A 19,509-nucleotide genomic window follows, 5' to 3' on the forward strand; every position below is an offset into this window, starting at 1 on the left:
CCTGCATTCTCCTGCTTGACAGACGGTGGATGACGTATAGCCTTGGGAACACGACTTTGGCCTTGGGGCAAATCGCACTTGGTGGAGGTAATAACAGACTCGTAGACACTCCGCATCGTCACTCTCTCACACGAGCAGCAAGATACAACAGGCCAGTAAACAACACCTGAAAAAGTGCCGCACGATTACTTTCAAGACTACAAGTGCAGAAAAAGCTGAGTGACGATTCACTTAGTCACGCTGGGTGACATCACGTCCGCATTTCGGGCCCCCGGAGGCCTCGACTCCAAGCCAAGTGTAATTTGTACAGTTACAAAAGTTGGATAAAGTTATTCTGTTTCACAGTGCAATCTCGCAAAATGAGTCCAGCATTTATTTGCTTTGGCCTTTTACACAGAAATCCACAATTTTTCATTTGCTTTCCCACAGCAACACAGCACAAAATTTCAGCATAAGAGCTTCGATAGAAGGTGCATCATTTATTCTCCTGCACCTTTTACACAAAAACCAGTGAAAGAGATTATTCTGTGTGCACTTTCACACAGAACAAAATGGCTGTATAAACCAGCAAAGCAAGATATTAACACAACAGTGTGCCCTTTCACACTGCAACACAGTTCAAAATGGCTGTATAAGAGGCGTTAAGAAGGTCCAGTTTCACACAGAAACCAGCGAAGCACGATACTGATTCAACTGTGTGCACTTTCACATGGCAACACTGAAAAGTATAGCTGCATAGTAGGATGAAGGTCCAGTTTCATGCAGAAACCAGCAAAGCAGGGTGTAGCCACAAATGTGCATCCTTTCACACAGCAACACATACAAAATTTCAGTAACATAGTTGTAATAAAAAAATATTGCATTTATTCACCCATAATTTTTACACAGAACCCAGTAAAGGTGGATATTCCTGTATACACTTTCATACAGTGACACAGCACAAATTGCGGTAGAAGAGCCATAACAGAAGAGCCAGGATTTATTCACCCGCACGTTTTACACAAAAAGCAGTGGGAGAGGGAGGCTATTGTTGCAACTGTGTGCACTTTCACACAGTGACGCAGAATAAATGGCTGTATGAGAGCTGCAACAGTCTTCCACAAAAACCAGCGACACAGGATATTATCCGGGTGAATGTTTACAAGCCACGTGCGCGATGTTAAGTCAATGGCAGGCGTCGGTATGGCCTGCGACCTATCCAGCGAGCGATGGGATGCCGTCGAGTGCTCTCGAGCTGTGTCAATATTTGCTGTAAAACGCGCCTAAGAAGGCTCAGCTTTAATCACAGCTCGCTCGTCACTCTCTCTCGGTTTATTTGGACTAGCCTGGTCCACGTACGCAAGGTGAAACCAGGGGTGCGCAACCTAAGGCTCGTGGGCCATTTGCCGACAGCCATGCATATAAAAAAGCCCGAATAAAAACCTGTTACAAAAAGCGAAAAAACAAAACAAAAAACACCAATAAAGTCTTAAAATCCATGGACAAACTGCATGTTTTTGCTTTTAATTTGGCTTTTTCCGAACGAAGGCAGGTGTTATCAAAGTAACCCTTTGCTAACGTAAACAGCGTGTAGCCAACCTCATGAGACTTCAGGTCAGCGAGGACCCAAAGGAGAAAGTTCCTGTTTTGCTTTTTATTGGCTTTTGTTGAGCGACACTACTGGCAAACAGAGGCAGTTCAAAGTAACTATCATTATTTGTATTGAATAGATGCTTTTTAGATAGCATTTAGCAAACCTCACAAGACTTCAGATCAGTGAGGATCCTTGGATGAACTCTACATTTTTGGCTTTTTATTTTTTTTAGGGGGGGGGGGGGGGGGGGCTTCACTCATTTCAAAAGAATGCCTATCTTACGTTTAGCAATAAAATTCATTAATTCATCCCAAATTAATTGTACCAAGCAGATGAGGTTAAAATTAAATAATAAAATGATGTACCATTATGGGTAATGTCTATTTACCAGAAAAATGTAACAGTTTTTTTTCTTTGACTTTCTTTTGTATACCAGACATTAGAAGCATGCGATTTGTTGTCACTAAATCAACAGCGCATTGCTTATTTTTACACTTGAATGTAAAAATAGATGCCTAACTTACCTATTTTGACACTTTTATGACACCATATTTTTTATAGCTTTTTGATGGCCGCAATTTAAACCTAGAATTTATTTTTTTCCGATTTCCATTATGCACTTCATGAACGAAAAATGATCTTATTGTATCTGTAATGATTAGTAATCAATGTAATCAACCTTAATGAACACAGAGCACCCCCCGCCACCAAACACACTAGAGTACAAATAATAACCATATAGTCATGGCTCATTAACAAGAAAAAAAAAAAAGAGCTCATCAAGAGTAATGAGGTCGACTGGCACACTGCTTGACGTGTGCACACGACTATTACAATGTAAATACTGTAGTGCGAAAAACAACACACGCTAGAAAGTCACTCATCAAAATAATGCCACCAGAGTTGATTAATAATAATAATAATAATAATAATAATAATAATAATAATATAGCTTCATAGCGCTTACCTTGACTGGGTTGTCTTTTTAATCCTCGCGTTATTGCAGTGATTAAAAAAGCGTGCAACTCTCTTGCGATCACAGACAGACAGACGCACGCTTCTCCTCACTTCGTGGACTTTTTGTGCAATGAGGCTGCGTGGGGAGACAGTCCTGCTACATACAGAGAGAGACAGCGAGAGAGAGAGAGAGAGAGAGAGAGAGAGAGAGAGAGAGAGAGAGAGAGAGAGAGAGAGAGAGAGAGAGAGCGAGAGAGAGAGCGAGGGGGTTGGGCAGGTATGCTTGTGTGTGCGAGTGTGCTTGTGTGCGTGAGTGTGTGCGCTTGTAAACTGACTCCCACGTGTAGTTGGGGGTGGGGGATGACGTGAAAGGTAAACATGACACCCAAGCGTGTGGGGCAACAGTTAAAAACAACAAACTGCAATCATTTTATTTGTAAAAATGAATGGAAAAGAAAGTAAATTTCACATTTAGGTATTTGAAATTAATTTCAATGAAAATTATACCGTGAATAATTTAGTCATTACTTACTAACATAATACTATTTCTCCAGATTTGTAATGGAATAGGGTGAATTGAAATTGATACTTCAATTAATTTAATCATAATTATTTTTAAATAACTTCTCATAACTTGGAATTGATTAGGAGGAACTAACCTTAATTATTAAATTATTTGCATAATTTAATTTAATCATTACACACGGGGAGAGAGACGTGTAATTATTAAAGTACTTTAATAATTTAATTAAGTAATTAATTCCATAATTAACTCTAGTTCATCCTAATGACAAATAGGGATAAATGATGTATTAATTTACTATTGATTAATTTAATAACGAAGTTTACTTCATCCTAATTCATTACAAATTTGGAGAAAATGTTAAATGATTACATTATTATAATATAGTAAATAGTAATATAGTATATATGCTATACTATTAATAGTATTTGTAGAATAGTAAAGTATACAAACAAATAATCGTATTAGTATAGTATTAATTTATTAAAGTACCTATTAATACAATAGTATTAAGTTTAGTTCATTCTAATCAATTACAAATTATTAAATTATCAATCCAGTGGCAAAGAGGAAAAGTGCGACGATAACCATAGAAAACGAAATGGCATTACCGGCAACATGAGAAAGCGCCTGGCCGCACAGTACAATATGAGCATCATACTGCATATTGTATTGTCTGATATAATTAAACATTCATACATTCAGTAATTATTTTTCCCAAGCAGATGCTAACATGAATAACATGAAGCGTCATGGCTAATGACTGGCGTAAAAACGACCACAGTTTCACCTCCCCTCTCCCTTACGTATCTATCAAGGTGAATAATTTTACTTGATTCAATTTATTTTGAAAACTGTTGAACTTCTTTTTACACTTGGGCCCCTTGAAATGAGTGATTGAGTCACTTCATTGATTAGGGAGGAATCGTTTGAATATGTACTTCCCTTATGGTGATTTGATTGATTGACGATCTCCATTGTTGCTTGTTGTTTGAATAATTGAGCTCATCTTTCGTGGACATGATTAACATTAAATGGAATTTTTCACTATTAACCTTCTTTATTTAGCTTATTTTCAGTGACTTGTGACTGACCCTTGCTTTCCACCATTTTGTTTTTTTGGAGCTTATCCTCCCTCTCCCTCAACCAGCACAATGAGGTCCAAATTTGTATTTTTATTTTTTTTAATGTGGGGTGGTGGGAGTAACAGATAAGGCAATGATCCACACCTGGTTTTCATTCCCAAGTTCATCACTCCTAACAGGCAGACGAGTGAGGAAGCGCAGTACAACACACACACACACACACACACACACACACAAATCAGTCATTCATCCATCCATCCATCCATTTTCTGAGCCGCTTCTCCTCACTAGGGTCGCGGGCGTGCTGGAGCCTATCCCAGCTGTCATCGGGCAGGAGGCGGGGTACACCCTAAACTGGTTGCCAGTCAATTGCAGGGCACATAGGAACAAACAACCATTCGCACTCACAGTCATGCCTATGGGCAATTTAGAGTCTCCAATTCATGCATGTTTTTTGGGATGTGGGAGGAAACCGGAGTGCCCGGAGAAAACCCACGCAGGCACGGGGAGAACATGCAAACTCCACACAGGCGGGGCCGGGGATTGAACCCGGGTCCTGAGAACTGTGAGGCTGACGCTCTAACCAGTCGGCCACCGTGCCGCCCAAATCAGTCATTTACATTTCAAAATAAAATAAATAAAACATTTCAAAATAGAAACAAAACTAAGTAAATGTCAATACTTTATGTTACTATATAAATAATAATATCATAAAATATTTAAAAAATAAATTAATTTGATTGTAGATTTTCAAATTACATTAAAAAAAAATTTAAATTCCAATTTTTAATGCCATACCACAACAACAACATTGTCGTTGTACTAAGTACTGTGTGTTAGGCATCAATGAATTCAGCCAAGAGCTCAACTTTATTCATAGAGCACAGCTGACACAAAGCGTTGTATATAAATACAAATCGAACGTAAAACACACACGCATCCACACATGCAGACACGCATGCACACACTCAAGAGGAAGCTAAGAAGCTATAATGGAATGAATGCAGGTCAAAAACAGTGTGCGTTGTTGACAAATGACATGTCGCAGAATAGAACTTCCTGTTTGAGGGCGCAGTCATGCCTCATTTGGGGGTCACCTCTAGAGTGGAGAAATGTGCTCTACTTGATCTGCTCCCTCTGCCGACCTCTGAACCCCTGGTCCCCCCTCCCAACCCAAGGAAGTCACGCTTACTGCTGAGCTGCGCGTTTGCAGCCACGGCCTAATTCGGCCCCCTGTTGGACACCGTGACGCCCTCTTAGTGAGCGGCGGGGTTAGCAGGTGGCAAACGCTTCCTGGTGCCAGTTTGAGGCCCTGTTGACACGTGGCGTTAATCCTCAAAAGGTTGCCAAGATCACGGCGTAGAATAGAATAAGTCTCATGAACAGCAGCAAGAATAGTCAGCAGCATTGTATGTCACACAATGGTTAAAACATTCTCTACTGCAATCTTTTAGGCCAAACCCAAAATAATGTTGTTTGACATCAACACATTTGTTCCTCTTGTGTTTATTTTAGCCTCCCTGCTGACCTTCGAACCCCAGTCAAATGACTCTCTAACCAGTTACGACACCTTTTGTCCGCCGTTAACGTCTTGCTCGGAGAGCGGTATGGAAAGAAAAACAAAGATTGTACAGGAATCCCCAACAAGACATATCGCCGCTCACACAGTTTTATTGTTTTGCGTAGGAAGACAGTCATATTACGCCAGGAATCCGGGCAGCACAATGGGAATGTCCGGAATGCATCATGTACGCCATTTCCAAGCATGAAAGATCAATAATACCAGACAAAGGCGAGGAAATGGGAGAAATTTCTGGCTTGAAGAGAAATATGTTGTTACAGTGGAACGCCCCAAAGGTGGTAAAACCCAAATGTGGTGGAAAAATACAACTCAAAACCTCAATCAATCCATCATCATGTGTGATGTCAGCTAATCTTGTAACAGTTCATCCTATTGCGAATCCAAAGGAGTAACTCCACAAGTGAAGTTTGCTTATTATTTGACTTTTTGGAGGGTTTAGCGGTACCAGTGATGGTAAAGAGAAAAGTGCATTGTAAAAGGGGGATTCTGATACTACCTCTGAAGCCCATAGCACAACCATATAAGCAGAAATGGAAAAAAGTTTTCAGTCACTTGGACATAATACTCAAAAAGTCAAATGTTTACATCTCACTAGTTACCAGTAAGCGTAATATGACCCTCTGATACTACTTCCGAAGGCGGAATGTTCCCGAGTTAACTTTATCTCTCCATTCCACGCTGGTGCTATTTATACAGAACAGCGAATTTGGAAAAAGATGTAAAAATCACAGATTTTAGAGGCAGGGTAAACAGGGCATCTCGTACTACCTCTATGTACTGCAGAAATTGCCAGGTTAACTTTGTTCGCATATTCCATATCGGTTTCATTTTACAAAACCGTAACCTGGGAAAAAAGTCAGAAAAGTTGCAAGAATAATGTTTTTTACAGGCTAGTGATACTAATTCCCAAGACGCAAAATTGCCTGGTTGACTTTGTACCCTGATTCTATGTCAGTCCCATTTATACAGCACAGCAACATGTAAAAAAGTAGGAAAAATCACAGCTATTAAAGGCAGTATAATGGGGCTTCTGATATTACATCCAAAGGTGGAAGTTGCCAGATTGACTTGGTACCCATTCCGTGTTGGTGTTGTGTACCTATACAGAACAGTGTTAAACTTCACCTCACTGCTGGGTGCAGAAAATTCCTGGGTCTACTCCGTTCCTCTTTTCCATGTCAGTGCCGTTTATGCAGAAGAACGACCTGGAAAAGAGTCAGAAGAATCATGGCTTTAACAGGCAGTGTAAAAGGGGGTTCTGATGCTTCCTCCGAAGGCGAAAAAATTCCCAGGTCAACTACAAATTTTTCTGTCCCACTTCTATTACCAGTATGCAGAATACCCCCTCTGCGAACGTTTCAAACTGAACAAGATGTTCCTCCTGCTTCCATCTAATCGTGGCCCCTTTCCACATGAATCAATTTACATTGCCAATTAGTTAGTGCACGGTGGCGGGCAGGTGAATGGTTTCCACGTGTGTACGGGACGCTCAGTGATTTATTGCCCTGTATGCTTTTAATGAGCTGGAGAGATACAGTACCTTATACACTAGGCCTAAGGGTATGTTTACATGATGAGTATTTAATCAAAAGGTTTGTGCAAATATGATTGAAATTGTTGTCATATGCCTGCCACTAGGTGGTGGTGTCACTTCCTCCTCAGGTTGGTAACATTTGCGATCTAGCGTTTGGTATGACGTATAAAATAATTGTCCGAAGGCAACGATTGTTTTCAAAACAACGGGGCAGGAAAAGTATTAATTTTTACACCCCTGTCCCAGCATTGGCCTTTGATACTACCTCTAGGAAGCGTGGAAAAATCACAACAGTTACAAACTGTGTAAACTGTCGCTTCTGATACTTCTTTCAATGACAGAAAATTGTTGGGATATCCTTGCAACCCAATTCCGTGTCAATGCTGTTTACACAGAACAGTTTTCAGTCCCTGTCCCCCGCATTGCGGAATACTCCCTCTGAGGCCCACACATTCTGTATTGGTACAATGGATGGAACAATGACCCAGAATTTTTTTAAATAAAAATGAAGGCTTCTACAGGCAATGAAGGAGTTTCTGATAGTACCTCTGTGGTGGAAAATACCTTGGTGGACTTTGTCGCTCCATTCCATATTGGTGCCAATTAAACAGACATTGGTCTTGAAAAAGTGGGGAAATGTCTGCATTTACAGGCTTAGTAAAAGGGGATCCTAAGACTTCTTTGGAAGAGGTACAATTGCATATACAGAACAGCGACACAGAAAAGGCTAGGAAAATGCTGGATTTTACAGGCAGTGTGAAAGGGCATCAAGAACTACTTCAGAAGGCGGATAATTGTCACCTCATTCCGTGTCGGTGCTTTATATACAGAACATTGACGTGGAAACAATTGGAAAAAAATTTGTCAGGTCAACTTCGTCCCTCCTTTCCATGTCAGTATTATTTATGCAGAACAGCAAGACAGAAAAAAAAATATTGTACAGGCAGCGTAAAAGGGGCTAGTGAGTGCTACTACATTCAAGATGAGACGATGTGAGACATTTGCAGACAAGCAAAGCGATATCCACTTAGTCTCATGTTTTGGGACAAGCAGGGTGATGACATGGACCTGTTGTTCCTTCACTGACCACCGGCACTGTTCAAAAAGACATGTCGCCACAGGCTGCAGGTTAAAGTGTGCATCTCCTGTTTGGGGACACTCACAAAGGAATGCCGGACTTCCACGCCCGAGGGAACTCGTCACAAGGTCAGTTACCCCTGATCAACACCTCTACTGGAGTGTCGAGTCTTAGAGATCTTCATTCAGTTTTACGCATCCGTGAGAGATTTGACCACAGGAAATGATTTTGCAGCATTGTTTAGGTACTTGTTTAGCAGCAGTGAGGGCTGCTTTTATGTGACTTGTACCCCAACAAGAGGGTACTGAAATCTGGCATGATACCAGTCGGATATTTTGGAATCCTTGATTATGGAAACGCTAAACTCTGCATACCAAACTGATCACGTTAATTACAGGCAGTGTTAAAGAGGTCTGATATTACCTCCAAAGAAGAAACATTTGATGAAATTCACATACTTCACAACCATTGGGCCTAAAGCCTCAGAGGTTTATCCCGACTCGATTGGTCCTCGGCCTGAGTTGCTCTGCACTTTAATGCAACCCTCACAGGAAGTCCAAGTACCCCCCTAATTAGCAGTGTGTATCTAAGCTTCCCTGAGGGCAGCAAGGGAGTGCGTGGACAAGACTGACCCACAGCGCAAGCTTTGAGCGGTGAGGCTGATTGTCAGTCTGGCTCCAGCTAAATGTAACCTCGGGCTGCTCCCACGCTTACTGCTTATAATAAATTCAAGAAGGTGCAACTGCTTGTGACGCCTGTGTTGGACGCCTCGTCACTTTTTACGGGACCCTCTCAAGGACAATTGAGACTACAATTATTGTTGAAGTAGATAGTCACTTCTACTTCAACAAGGGCAATTTATTGAGCATTCTTTGGGAGTTATTTCTTCCAAGATGGATAGTTTGTAGGGTCCTACTTTCATGAACGGTGGGTGGCGCAACCGTGCACCAGGTGTGGGTTGGACTAGTGTAGGTAATTTTGTGGGACAGCGCACCCTGGCGCATCTAAAAGAGGGAGGTCTGCACTGCTGTCGGTGTGTTTACATGTGGGTCTGTTTACAGCCGACTTCATTCGCCGCCAATCAAAGCGGCTCCTCTCATTCCCTTTAAATACAACGTGCTAGCGAGCCTTGCACTTGCACGACAATCAGGATACGCCAGAATTTACACCCCAGCACAGATGCGCCATCTACAAATGAAAATAGAGCCCTTAGTCTTGACTCTGTCTCAACAGAAATACTTTGAACAATATTTTCTTGTTATTTTGAATCCCCAGCATTGTCTGTTACATGCTATGTAGAAACATTGGCAACCACAGCAGCGAGACAATAGACAAACGTCTCTGTGAGCAGTACACTGCTAAATTTCTGCATCACACTCTGCACAAAGTCCATGTGGTAAACAAGCATATTGACTGGAGTTTATGTTTTGTGTGTGTAGGAGATCTTAGCTGAATGGCAGGAGAAATAGCTGCCTCAGCAGGGGAGTGCTGATGATTAACACACGGTAACATCCGGGGCTGTTGCATAAAAGATATCCAAAACACACAAGAAAGTAAGTCAAAAGTGAAGAGTAAGGTCTGCAGTCACAACAAGGCCTCATCTGAATGCGCCTCTGACCTCAGTCCCTATCCAAAACAACTCAAGAAGAAACAACAATTGAGTGAAGATAAAAAAGGAAGCCTTGTTGAGTTTCTCTACGTCATCTGGCATGGAAGAGTGGGCCTAAGGGACAAAGGGGCTACTCATGGGGCTAATACTACACTACAGTGTCAGTGAGATGTGACATTTGCATTGGTATTTTTATATAAAAACAATCAAGGAAAAGCACAATACTATGATGCTGTCTGATGTGATACTCTTTAAACAGCAATGTTACTATAATTCCCCAAACATTGCTAATTTTTCCTTGTAAAACTTCACAACTCAAATAATATGCAACACAAAGCAACAAAGATCAACATTATCGCTGAGATTCTTTTGTCGAGTCTTGGTCTTGGCTTATCCTCAACCTGCCTTGGTCTTCGTCTTGACTTGGTCATAATCTCTCAATGTCTTGGTCACAGCCTTCCTCGGTCTTAGTTTTGATTCAATCTTGACACTTCAAAGTCTTAGTCTTGTCTCGGTCTCAACCCTTCAAAGTCTTGGTCTTGTCTCGGCTTCAACCTGCATTGGTCTAAGTCTTGACTTGGTCTTAAATCTTTAAAGTCTTGGTCTGGACTCTGTCTCAACCTGCCTTGGTCTTGACTTTGGGCTTGACTTGGTCTCAACCCTTTTAAGTCTTTGACTTGGTTCCAACCTGCCTTACCGTTAGTCTCGATTCAATCTTAACCCCTTAAAGTCTTGATCTCAACTCAGTCTCCACCTGCCTTGCTCTTAGCCTTGACACGGTCTCAACCCTTCGATCTTGGTCTCAAACTGCCTTTGTCTAAGTCTAAACTCATCTCAACCCTTCAAAGTTTTGGTCATGACTCCTTCTTGACCTGCCTTGATTTTAGTCTCGAATCAGTCTCATCCCTGCAAAGTCTTGATCTTGCCTCGGTGTCAACACCTCAAAGTCTTGATCTCGACTCAGACTCAACCTACGTCTCAACTCTGTTTTATTTAAATGTTCAAGGAGAATATAGAATCATCTCAGAAAAAAGTGCTTGTAGCATATAAACTAATTTACACATTTCAACAAAAAACTAACACCGACAGAGAGGGAGTTCATACAGAATCCAAGGATTCTGTCGTCGGAATTAATCCCAATGGTGTACATAAACATAAATCATCAAAAAGGCCACACACACAGTCAGTGAGCGGGTGAGTAGGTGAAAATGAAGCCGTGCAACCACACTGGCATGAGCTCAAAGATAAATGTGTGGCTTTAAAATGATACGTAATGATATGATATATAGGACGCTATGATAGTTTCCTATACATAGCTTTATTTTTGTGACACATCTGCTCAGTTGGGAGTGAGCTGAAAAGCTAGAAAACCTATATGAGTACATTCAATTCAAATTGTCCTTTAAAATGGGGACAAAATACGAGCCAAACTTTTCCATCTCTACTTGCAATTGATGCTTTTCCATTGGCAAAACAATGTACAAGAGGTACTATTTCCAGTACCTGCATGAGCAGATTCATCTCTCGTCACATGTGAAGATACAGGGTTAGACGTGACCAAAATAAACACACATGCTAATGTTAGCTTAGCTGTGACTGAGCTCTGGACACTGAATAATTTGACTCCACAGTCTCCATTTTGCTGCAGCGCTCCGTTTTCTTGCTACCCGCAGTCACCTGTTGAATAATAATTGGTAGTTAGTAAGATGTGAAGTAAACACAGGAGACGCCTGTCCCCCTAAATTTCTGCGCCAAATGAATCGGTGTCTCCATTTTGCTCTAGCACTCTATTTTCGTGTTGCCTGCAGTCTCCTCTTGGATAAGCATAGGTAATTAGTAAGACGAGAACTAAACGGAGTAGACCCTGGTCCTCCTAAATTGCTGCATCATTAGAATCCACAGTCTCCACTTTGCTGCAGTACTCTGTTTTCTTGCTGCCCATAGTCTCGCCTCCGATAACTATGGGTTATCATTAAAATGAGAAGTAAACACAGGCGACCCACATCCTCCTGAATTGCTGCATAAGTAGACTCCAGATTCTTTATTTTGCTGCAGCGCTCTGTTTTTGTGCTGCCCGCAGCCTTTGCTCGGATAAGTATGGGTAATTAATAAGATGAGAAAGCAGAAACATTATGGCTTTAGTAGGCTGTGTATAAGGGGTAGACGTCAGCAGCTGTTGGAGAAGCGAGTATCAGGTGTTAAACATGACATCCCTGTCTTGGCATTGTAGCATGGGCCTACACACAGGTGGCAGGAATGAGTGCAGAGACTGAAAGACGCTTCCTGTCCACTCCTGCTGCTCTTATCTCTCTTCCTTTGAGCCCTTTACAGCTTTTCTACCCTCTCTTGTGTTCTGTTTGACGGCTGATCCTGCTGACACAGCTGTTGGTCAGACAGCGTGGGTGTGTGTTATTTGTCCAAGAGGCTAAAGAGGCAGAGAAAGCCCGTTTGATGGGGTAACTTTCCAGAGTTGTGACCTCATTGCTTGGCCATTCGTTGCTATCTACGCCTGTCTTAGGTCAACTTTTTCGTATCAAACGCAGTACTTTCCGCTACTTAACAAGCGATTTTTATCTTGGTATGAGTTCCAGGTTATTACTAAAATAACACGACTCGTGCAACCTTACATTTCAGGAAGTGAAGCAAGAACTGAACTGTCATGATTCACATTAAAATTCCTCATTTTCATTGCTTCATCACAAAATTTCATTATAGTGGAAGTTCAATACAATCCATTACAGGAAGCTGCGCATCAGATTGGTTAAGATTTATTCCTTTATTAATTTCTGTTCAGACAAATAGTGGAAATATTCAAATATAATTAATTTGTTCCAGAGTTTAGCCTTTGCCATCATGAAAACTGTTAGTTACTTTTTAATTACTAGTTAATTACAACAGGGAAAGTTAAAACTAACATTTTAGTGCAGTTAATTGTCACCTAACGCCATAAAGTAAGTAAAGGTCCACCATAGTCTTCAAATACTAGTTAATTACGACAGGTAACATTATTAACATTTTAGCGTAGTTGACTGTCATGTAGCATCACTGTCATATGTGTACAGAATTTTGGCAATTAAGTTTTCTATGGTCATCAATTACTACTGAATTAAAAATGTTAACTAACATTTTGACACAGTAAATTTTCACCAGGTGCCGCAAAGATGTCAGTCGTCGTTTGTGGTAAAACCTTTTAAGACACATATTAAATTTTGGCAATAACATATTTTTTTTTGGGAGTTCTGTGGTTCCCAATTACTAACTGATTATAATAGGTAATGTTTTATATATATATATATATATATATATATATATATATATATATATATAAAATAAAAAAACAATAAAATGTATCCAACATTTTGGCAATAAAGTTCCTTTTTAAGTTTACTGGTCTAGTTAATTACAACAGGTAATGTTATAACTAATATAACTGTCATTTATAGTATAACTTAAAAACAATTAAATGCATAGCTACCTTTTAGAAAAGCACACACACACACAAACACACACAAAACTTCACTTTCGTTCAAATTTTGGACCATATTTTGCTCAAAAGATTTTAGGTCAAAACGCTGAACTGCACAAGTTCCGAGGTTATTTCCTGACTTTGAAAAATGTTTACTTGTGCCTGACAGCAGTCATCTTAGGGCATTCACTATAAAATGAGCAGTAAAATTCTACTTGCATTATCAACAAGTGGAGGATTAAGGTGGCGAATAGGTAAATAAAGCCTGATGTGTGTGTGTGTGTGTGCGTGCGTATGTGTGTGTGTATGTGTTCTGTCTTGTGTCACTCACTCAAGACAAGGCCGTCTTCAGCAGGCACTCTGTTTCCTGTTTATAGCGTCTTCATTGTTAACATTCGGCCTCGGGAGACCATGCAGCAAGAGAGTCGAGCTGATAAAAGTGGTAGTTAAGAATAACAAACTGATTTTTGGGCAATAGATAATGTCTTATCGGTGATATCACAATGCTAATCTTGTGCTAATCTGTAAACGCGATGCGAGTCGCCTACTGGAACCTTTTAAACTTGTCTGTTTTCAAGAGGGTTGCGCTTGGTAACTTAACTTTTACTCTCATTGCATTGATTGATTAATTACAGCATGGCATAAATGAATGAATTCACAAAAACTGGAGAATGTCACTAAATAAAATGTTCCCGCTCTGTTCCACTGGTATGCAATAACGAGAATTTCGCATTCAAATTCATTGAGATTTAACTTTCTCCATCTGTCCAGCATCATTAATTAAAATTGCAGCTTTGAAACAAAATGGCAGACTTCCTGTTTGTTTTGGCAGACTTCCTGTTTGTTTTCAGGCATGGGTTCTTGACACTTTTCTGTGTGTCTACCAGAGGTGGGACCAAGTCATTGTTTTGCAAGTCTCAAGTCTTTGCCCTCAAGTCCCGAGTCAAGCCCCAAGTCGCGACAGGCATGTCCTGAGTCAAGTCACAAGTCCTACATTTTGAGTTTCGAGTCCTTTCGAGTCATTTTACCAACAATATATATAATTTTATTTTTTTTAATGAAACCATTACTTTAGGTAGTGTGTGAAAGAATGACCTCCTGGTCAATTCCTCTATCAAAGAGTGCCCAACAGTGTGTTACGTGTTTTGATAATAACTAACTACACATTAGCAATAATGGTGTGGGACACTTTGACCTAATAAATTATCAGTAAGACATTCAGCATTATGTTGTCACTTATCACACTTTCCTGTAGTAAAGCAGTATTTTGCACATACAGAAAGAAAAAGTTACAAAGTGTTGGTGTCTCAGTGCTTTGGTTAAAGTAGCAATTCTTATCAAGTCAGTAGTGAATTCACATTTCACTGGTGCCCAAGTCAAGTTGCAAGTATTTTAATATATTGTCAAGTTGAGTCTAAAGTCATCAAATCCATGACTCGAGTCTTACTCGAGCCCAAGCCATGTGACTCGAGTCCACACCTCTAAGGTCTTGATAGACATGTCTATTGAATTTCATGTTTCTCAGTGAAACTGGCTTCGGAGGCTGTATTTTTAAATTGAGGGATGACACGTTTTAGAGCAAATAATCTTTTCCTTTTTGCCAGGCTCTGCCCACACGTATAGATGAAAACTCAAATAGTTCACAATTTAGCGTTTCCCACATGTCAGGTATATGCAGCTTGAGTTTGTCATTGAAGGACCCTTGTCAATGGCCAAAATGACCCATACATGGATGCTTCAAGCCAAAATAGAACACTTCCCGTATCATCTTATAATAGGCATGCCTACCAAATTTCATATTATTAAGTGAAACTGGCTTCGGGGATAAATATTTAAAAAATTCCACGATGCCTTATGGAACAAAACCTTCAAACCCCAGTCCTTATGATATGTATATGTGATATACATTTGTTCATATTTGTTGTCTACACTGAAATGGCCCCAAATAGGACAAAGGGTCGCCCGTTGAAAAAAGACAGAAGATACTGACCAAAGTGAGCATGTGACCTTCGTGTAGGTGGGAGGTCTGAGGCGAGAGGTGGGGATGGAGGTCAAACTCCATTTGGCATTGTTTGGAGGCCATAAAGGTCCCAGGTCTCCGGCCGAGGCCTGACCTAAACTGTTTACTTTTGGAGAGAGACCTCTGAAAGCAGCATGATAGATGGCCAGCAATCCCCACAGGAAGGTGTAAAAAGGGTCTGGTCGTTGATTTCTGAGGTGTTTTTTTTTAGATGAATTCATAGGGATTTTTTATAACACCTGTTGCTTACTACTACTACTACTATATAGCGTAACGGACAAATTATATAACGTATGTAAAAAAAGAAAAAACTTGTCTAGGGTGCTTACTTCTAATTGGGGCTCATTTGGGTGAATTCCCTGGTAAGAGTTTGACAAAGTACGAGCTCTGGAATTTGTCCAAAATGGTTGACTTTCTGTTAAATTCCAGTCCCTGAGACTTTCTGGAGCGTTCCGTTATGATAGACATGTCCACCCAAGTTTGTGTTGATCGGTGGAATTGGGTTTCCGGGGCTTTTTTTTTTTTTTTAAAAATTTCCCCAAAAGATTTATTCTCAGAATGAATCAATAATAGCGATTGCAAGAGGGCCTTCACACCACTTGGTGCTCTGGCCTTTATAAATAACAGCTTAAACATATTTAACAAGATCTTCATTTTTCTAAAGCAAGTACTATTGAACGGTTAAATACACCGGAAATCTGATTATCATCAACGTATCAAGACTTTGATTTTGATGTAAGGGCTATCCTAATTGTGTCCACGTCATGTAAATCCTGTCTGAGATATCCAGACTCTGCAACCTTAATCCACTACTCCTCTCCAGAGAGCCATTTGTGGTTTTGGGATTTTTCCAGAAAACAAGCATGTAGTCAGCCACAATTTCAACGCCAACTTAATGTATTACATTTACATCAGCAACATTCATGTGAATCTAGAATGTATGATCAAGTTCGTAGGTCAACTGAGGCTCTTCAGTGAGGGGGTTGGATGAGAGCTCCGCAGAGCTCGGCAGAACTCCGCAGAGCCCCAAGGCTGTTAGTGGGGGAGGAAGGAGTCAGCTCTAATGCAATATTTAAAATCCAGAGTTTGTGAATGCCCTGACGCCATAAAAAGAACAGTCCCATCGTATCATCGTCCACGATGACTCATGGTATCCATGCATTCTCTTGACATTCTCTGTGAGGCTGGAGGCCGGCGTTGGCAAACACGCATGCGGTGACATGGAGGAATACACAATGACGCATAGTTTGAACAACAAAACACACGATAGAAGCCTGGCAGTGACTGGAAATGGAACAGTTTGGAGAGTAGTAGTAGTTGGTGAAGACCAACGCCATATGGATCTTAGACCAAGATAAAATTAAGACTCTGAGGGTTTGAGACTGATTTAAGACTAAGTCGATACCAAGTCAAGACTAAGACTGTAACGAAGCCAAGAGCCAGTGAATAACAAGGGTTTGAAGGGTTGAGACCAAGTTCAGACCAAAGATTTCAAAGTTTTAACTGAATTAAGACAAGGACAAAGACTGGTTTATTCCCAGACTGACATCAACATTTTGAGGGGTTGAGATTGAGTCAATACTAAGTAAGACCAAGGAATGTTGAGACCAAGTCAAGATCAAGTCTTTGAGGAAGTTGACACCGATTCAAGACTAAGACCTAAACATATTGAGACTAGACCAAGATTTTGATGGGTTGAGACAGAGTCAAGACTAAGACCAAGACAGGTTGAGACCAAGACTCTAAGAAGGTGAGACCAAGTCAAGACTAAGACCAAGGCAGGTAAAGACAAAGTATCTGAGGGTTTGAGACTACATCAAGTCTAAAGCAAAGGCAGGTTGAGTCTGAGCAAGACCAAGAACAAGGCAGGTTAAGACCAAGTCAAGACCAAGATCAGGTTTAGGCTCATATGATGATCACATGATGACACTTGTAGCATTCTACAAAATGTCATGAAGGCTGTTATAGCTACAGTATGTTCACTTCCTGTATTTGTAATGGCCAGGCGTCCCAATACCTCTGCTCATGTAGTGCAATCAGTGTTGTTTCGAAGCAGGGTCATTTTACATTTTTTTAGAAAGTGCAGCAGCAAGCTTTCCGCACCAGTTTTAGCAGTACTGCGAGAGGTCCCATCAGGCCCAGAAATAGCAGCCTGCATGTTTTGTGAGAACTGATATTTTTATCATTTCCCGTGCTGAAAAAGGCTGTTTTGTGGCTTTATCCTCTGCGACAAGTTGCTCTCTTTATGGAAGCAGTAATCACAGAGGTTCCCTGCTGGTTTTCACCATGCTGGCAGCAAACCCCGGAACGGCATCGTCACACGGACTAACAGATGCGACTAAAAACTGAGGCTAATTAAAAATGGTGACAGTATATTTAGCAGTGCTCCAATGTAAACAACATTGGCTGATGAGGCAGTGGCGTGTACGCTCAAGCGATCAATCGAGCCAAGTGGGGGAAATTCTCATCATTATAGAAATTACAGCTTTTCTGCTCAATCAGGCAGCATCTCATTTTGAGAAGGACAAAAAAAAAAGCCTGTAGGGAGGCCGCTGTGCAGTGTTATCATGTGGCGGCTATAAATTGTGACTGTTGCCACAGGACTCTGAAAATCAACTTTACAAGATTTAACTGTTGGTAATAAAAGTTGGGGAAATGCCAGGTTATGTTAGGTGACACTTTGAGGAGTTGAATCCAAGACCAAGGCAGCTTGAGACCAGTTGCCTCATTTATCAAAAAGTGCGTAGAACAGGTTCTAAGTTTGTTTGTCGGGCTGGAATTTAGAATGTGCGTAAGTACAAAGGAATCTGTATTTATCAAAAAAGGTGACACCTGTCATGTGCACACCAGTAAGTAATGTGTGTTGATAAATTCCACCTGTTCTAAACTGCCATGTTCGTGCACATTAACCTCATTTGCATTCAGAAACACCTCCAATTAACCATAAACTGTATGGTAGCAGCAATCCCTTTAAGAATGTGAGGACGGTCTACTTCCCTCTCCGAAATAATGGCAACGAGGACGGAGAAAAGGAATATCTTTGAGACCAACATTGAGGTACTTGAGGAACAGGCCAAAAAATTACTGTTTGGAGCAATTAATGCAAGTGTTACCGACAAAAGGAAAAACTAAACAAAAAACGACTGCTGTTAATTCTGTTGGATCAGAGAAAAAGAGCAATCATGGAAATAAAAAAATAAATGGTTTGACTTCAAACTCAATGCAAAAAACCATCTTATCTTTCATTAACTGGAAGAGGACAAGCAAGTTATACTGAACAAATATATAAAGGCATTTTTCGTGAGGTGGACTCAAAGATCTAAAACTTTTTCTACATACACAAAAGGCCATTTCCCTCCAATACGGTTCATAAATCTGTCTAAATCTGTGTTAGTGAGCATTTCTCATTTGTCGAGATAATCCATCCTACCTCACAGGTGTGGCATATCAGGATGCTGATGGAGTCGCGGTGAAATCGAACATGTTCAGTCTCAACCCCTCAATGTCTTGGTCTCAACTTTTACCCACCTAATCTCCGAACAAGAGCAAAAATCATCCTGCAGGCTTGACAAGCCCGAGATGATTTGTGTTCTCGTTGGGATATTGCGAGAGCAAAGGTTGAGTAATGACACTGAGTTTCCTTCAGCCCTTTGAGTGGCGTAACATGCCGAATCAAGCACCATTTGAGTGCATTACAGAGAAGAAGAAGAGAATTGATGCTCTTCATTTTGCGAGCTTTATGTCTGTAATTTTATATTCGCCGTCCTGTCGACTTGTCCTTACACAGCATCTCATATCTCACGTGGCCTTGGCCAGTGCCGGCCATCTCAGCCTTGGAGGATAGTCATAACTCTTGCAAAAGATATCTGGCAAAAGAAAATAGAACATTGCGGCTCACTTTTACGAACGCGCAAAAACAATAACCTAAACACCTCAATGAAATATCACTCAATATAAATCATGATAATGGTTGTGAAAAGCTCTTCCGTGATGTGTTACAACCAACTTTACATTGGTGTTCTCTGGAACAAAAATTTACATTTACTACACTAACCGGAAGTTTAAAAAGGTTGTTGTTTTTT

The 19,509-nt window shown here is 40.6% G+C and overlaps 1 protein-coding gene across 3 annotated transcripts in view; it reads right to left on the bottom strand.

The window, feature by feature from the left end:
* fam110d (family with sequence similarity 110 member D) overlaps positions 1 to 18,939 on the bottom strand; it is a 35,478-nt gene extending 16,539 nt beyond the window's left edge. Inside the window, exons 1-2 of one of the 3 annotated variants that reach the window (XM_061777444.1) lie at positions 18,858 to 18,939; positions 6,846 to 6,925 (exon numbers count right to left, since the gene is read on the bottom strand). The gene's annotated coding sequence lies outside the window, so the exon portion shown is untranslated. Of the gene's footprint in view, positions 1 to 2,540; positions 2,700 to 6,845; positions 6,926 to 18,857 lie in introns of those variants that run through there. The other 2 variants (XM_061777441.1, XM_061777440.1) reach the window with 2 other exon arrangements.
* Between the last annotated feature and the right edge of the window lie 570 nt (positions 18,940 to 19,509).

Source organism: Phyllopteryx taeniolatus, chromosome 6 (assembly GCF_024500385.1).
Source record: "Phyllopteryx taeniolatus isolate TA_2022b chromosome 6, UOR_Ptae_1.2, whole genome shotgun sequence".
Lineage (NCBI taxonomy): Eukaryota > Metazoa > Chordata > Actinopteri > Syngnathiformes > Syngnathidae > Phyllopteryx > Phyllopteryx taeniolatus.